Source organism: Octopus bimaculoides, chromosome 6, assembly GCF_046866305.1.
Source record: "Octopus bimaculoides isolate indiv1 chromosome 6, ASM4686630v1, whole genome shotgun sequence".
In the NCBI taxonomy this organism is placed as follows: Eukaryota; Metazoa; Mollusca; class Cephalopoda; order Octopoda; family Octopodidae; genus Octopus; species Octopus bimaculoides.
Window position 1 is genome coordinate 37,213,210 of NC_142933.1, and position 5,000 is coordinate 37,218,209.

Here is a 5,000-nt window from a genome sequence, read left to right on the forward strand (position 1 = left end):
CATACATACATACATACATGTTTTGATGGTAACATTCATGCTGTTTTTTGTTCAGATATCTGTAAGCGTCTTAAAGAAATAAACGGCTCAAGGAAAAAAGTCAATGGGAAATCAGTTCCGTGTCGAGAAGATTGGGAAAAACTACGAGTTTTATTAGATAAGACACAGCAGGATTGACCAAAAGACAGAAAGCTGCCATATGATCTTGGTAGGGGGTAATTTTCCGTTGTCTTGTTCACAGAAATAGAAAACAGAGAAGAGGTGAGTGAATATGGGTGCGCCAGCGGTTGTTGTGTGTTGGTGATTGAAGGTTTGTTAATACATAGTATGGCTTTCTTCTGGGAGTAGGTTAAAATGTTAATACCTAGTCGCAAAAAGTTCGCATATGCATTAACAATACTCAAATGTGGGTTCTAGTTCAGATTTCTACTGAGTTCATCAGTGTGGAAGTATTTTCTGACCTCGAAAAAGGCCAAAACTTTGCGATATGATATATAGTATTTGTATAGTAAGAGCACCGGTTAAATACGTAACTAACACCTCAGTATGTGCCTAATTTCAGTTTTGTATAGGAAGGGATCACAGTTTAAAGCGTATAACCTAAGTAGAACGATATTATTTTGTATTTATGGCGGCGCGTTGGCAGAATCGTTAACTCTTTACGTTCTAAGTTTAAATGGCGTTGAGGTCGACTTCACCTTTCACCCTTCTGGGGTCGATAAAATAAGTACCTTTCAAGCACTGGAGTCGATGTAATCGACTGCCACGTCCTCCTAAAATTACTAGTTTTTGCCAAATTTTGAAAGCATTTATTAAGTTTATCCCTCAGATAGAAGCAGAACACATCGTGTAAGGATCAATTATGCAATATATATATATATATATATATATATATATATATATATATTTGTGTGTGTGTGTGTGTGTGTGTGTGTGTGTGTGTGTGTGTGTATACTGTGTATGCACACACACACACATATGTGTGTGTGTGTGTGTGCGCGTAAGTATACGTGCATATATAGATATATGTAGGGCGGTGAGCTGACAGAATCGTTAGGACGCCGGGCGACATGCTTAGCGGTATTTCGTCTGCCGTTACGTTTTGAGTTCAAATTCCGCCGAGGTCAACTTTGTCTTTCATCCTTTTGGGGTCGATTAAACAAGTACCAGTTACGCACTAGAGTCTATGTGATCGACTTAATCCCTTTGTCTGTCCTTGTTTGTCCCCTGTATGTCAGACCCCTGTGGGCAATAAAGAAATATATATATATATATATATATATATATATTTATATATATGTGTGCGTGTGTGTGTGAGTGTGTGTGCGTGTGTGTGAGTGTGTGTGTGTGTGTGTGTGTGAGTGCGTGTGTGTGTGTGTGTGTGTATACAAAGTTATGACCAAGTGATTAAGATATTCGCTTCGCGAAAATGAAGTCCGATCCCGCCGCACGGCATTTTGAGAAAATTTTGTGTTTCATAGCTGGGGGCGATTCAAATTTTGTGAATGGAACTGATTAGACGGAAACTGTGTAGAAGTCTGTCAGATGATTCCCATGTAAATCATTGTCGAACACTGAATCAGGCTCATTCTTCTAAAAAATTACATTGAAGAACATAATATGTCTGTGGAATACTCAACCACTTATACGCTAATTCATTAAGCTGGTAATTGAGTTGTTCAAATAATTTGAACGCTCACAGATAGAAATCGACGGTTGGAGTCCATCACATATACACACACGCACACACACACATACACACACATACGCACACACACACACACACACATACATGCACATACACGAACATACACGTGCACACATACATGCATGGATATTTAAAGGATGTTTTTGATAAATATATAATTATGAAAATCGCGAATATTAACTGGAAAAAAGTGTAGTCATGTTATTAATACACACACGCACACACACACAACTATGCGTGTGAGTATGTCGTGTATATATGTGTTGTACATCATTAGTATCAGACGTATATGTTTCAAATAACACAAATATGTGCCTAAAATTTAAAATACGTTTTTTGAAATATGATATTTGAATGAAATCAGTAGAGTGTGTCATTATTGTTTGTCCTGTAGTTTGGTGAATTCCTCAACAATTCATTACAATTGGTATCTTAACAAAACAAGAGCAGCAGCAACAACATTGCCATGATTTTTATACGACAATATAGCATCAGTGCGTATGCGTGTGTGTTGGTGCGTAGGTGCATCTATGTGCACGTATGCATGTGTGTTGGCGTCTGTGAGTGTGTCTGTGCGCGTTGTTCTGCTCTCATTCTCCTGCTGTGCATTTATGTCGTTGTGTGTGCATGTGTATGAGCGTAATATGCGTCTATGTATGTGTGCATATGAGTAAATGTGTGTTTGCTTGTGTGTGTGCATGTGTGTATGTTTATTTAAGGAAATGAATATGTATGTTAATGCAATTGTACGCGCATTGATTTGTGTCAAATCACTATTATGTACACATATGTACGTGTGTGTGTGTGTGTGTGTGTGTGTGTGTGTGTGTGTGTGTGTGTGTGTGTGTGTGTGTGTGTGTGTGTGTGGTGTCTTACGTGTATGTGCTTGTGTATGTGTGAACGTGTGTGTTATCGTAAATTAGATAAATGATTAGCATGGTCGATTCGATTGCTTGTCTGCCTTTCTAAGCCGCGCTCTGATTGGCTGACGATAAGAAGGCGTCCAACTGATAAATCAGTTTACCTTCCTCACGTAGAGCGGACGTATTTGTATACTTGGTCTGTAATCGTACATTTCTCAAACTGGAACACTCTCCGGACACAGGCCAGTTATAGCTACAGAACAAAACCACATATAAAGCTGTAAAACAAAGCGCCAACTGCACAAATATCATTCAATTCACCTCACCCTGTTGAACAAAAGGATTAGTACTTTCTGGAACGTGGCCTAAAAGGCTTAGAAATCAAACAAGGGGAGCTTTTAATCAATGTACATCTGTTTAAAAACAAAGCCAGTTGAACAAGGTAAACAATATCGCTATTACTGCTGCTGTTATTGTTTTATATTTGCTGCTAGATTGTTGAACCTGATATGTGTACGAGGTTAAAACTTATGTTGTGTGTATTGCCATACGTTTCGGAATCATTTAAAATATTACTTGCATATTATTGCTAACATCATAAAAAGAGAATATTCTTATATATTGTTTCAGATACGCGCGCACACGCACGCACGCACGCACGCACGCACGCACACACACACAAACACACATACACACACACACACACACACACACACACACACAGGCAACACACACGCATGCACGCACATATCTGGTTATATAAACAGTTGTATAACATTGCTCTAACATTACAAAAGTCCTATCAATGGACCTTTCTATATGTTCACACACACAAACACACATGCACACGCACACACACAGGCACGAACACTCGCATACACTCACAAACACACACACACACACACACACACAAACATTCAAACACACACACATACAAATGCACACACTTATGTGTGTATGTGTGTGCGTGTGTGTGTGTGAGTGTGTGTGTGTGTGCATGTGTTTAGTAATACAAAGAAGAAAATAGAATTCAGAACATGAGTGTATATATATATTTTGTATTAATCGGTATTGGGTCCGCCGAGGTCGATAAATCAAGTACCAGTCGCGTACTGGAGTCGATCTAATCGACTGGCCTCCTCCCCACAAAATTTTGGATCTTGTGCCCAGAGTAGAAAAGATTAATCGACATTGGTATGTATCAAACAGTGCAATGCACGAAACTCTCGACCCTTGAGTGACTATGTAACTTCTGTCGATTACTACTACTATTGCTACTACTACTACTACTACATGTATACATATATAAGTATATGTACGTATATGTATGTATATTAGAGTGTGTGCGTGCGTGTGTGTGCGTGCGTCTGTGTGTCAGTGTCTGTCTATATATATATATATATATATATATATATATATATATATATATATATATATATATATATATATATCATATTCCACAATTCTATGTTTACCATTTTATTTGACTCTCATTAAATAGAAAAATATATTCTTCTCAATTCTGTGATTTTGGCACGAGGCCAGCAGTTTGGAGGTGAAGGTGTGTTATTTGATACTATCGATCTTAGTATTTGACTGGTACTTCATCATATCGACCCGCAAGGAATGAAATTTAAAGTTGACCATAGTGGGATTTGAACTTTGTACGTAAAGAACCAGAAAAAATATTGCGAGGCATTTTGTCTGACGCTCTAACGATTCTGTCACGAATAAGGATAATAATTTCCAATATTGGCACAAGATGTCACACGTGTAGGCAACGCAGATAATCGACCAAATCGGACCCCAGTACATTGCTGGTCCTTGTTTTATGAACTACGAAGGGATGTAGGAGAAAGTGGTGGGATTTGAAAATGGAACATAAAGAGATCTAAATAAATGGTGCGAGGCCATTTAGTCTGCCGACGGAAAGTTGTGGAATTCTCTAGTTCGTTTTAGGCCTTTAGTTCAAGACCATGCTGGAGCACTGTCTCACTTGACACAACTCCCTCCTATCACACCATTGCCCTTCAATGTCCAGATCCATTAGCCAACTGTAACCGTGACGTCATACACTTGTTTTGCTCTGTATATTTAGAATGGATCGTTGTTTCGTTGTTGTTGTTGTTGTTTCTGTTATTTGCAGCTGTTGTTTTTTAGTCTCTGGTCAACCGGAATCGATCAGACCTACGATCTAAAGCGTTCAACCTGTGATCGGTCTGTCTTTATATTCAGTCACAGTGTATCAAGGACTACATTATTCAATGTTCCCTTTCAGTTTTTTTTTTAAAAGATAGTAAGCTTGTAATCTGAGTGAGATTTGACTGCTATTTATAGTAGGTCAAGTAACCGCGTAGAAACACATGTTGACTCGTTTGAAATGATTGCGACAATCGACACCTCTCACTCATTCCCACGTAGTAACAAAA

General features: G+C 38.4%; 1 protein-coding gene across 1 annotated transcript in view; it reads left to right on the top strand.

The window, feature by feature from the left end:
* Positions 1-2,715: 2,715 nt before the first annotated feature.
* Positions 2,716-5,000, top strand: part of LOC106878619 (uncharacterized) — an 84,001-nt gene continuing 81,716 nt past the window's right edge. The window contains exon 1 of the mRNA XM_089353753.1: positions 2,716-3,013. The gene's annotated coding sequence lies outside the window, so the exon portion shown is untranslated. The remainder of the gene's footprint in view (positions 3,014-5,000) is intronic.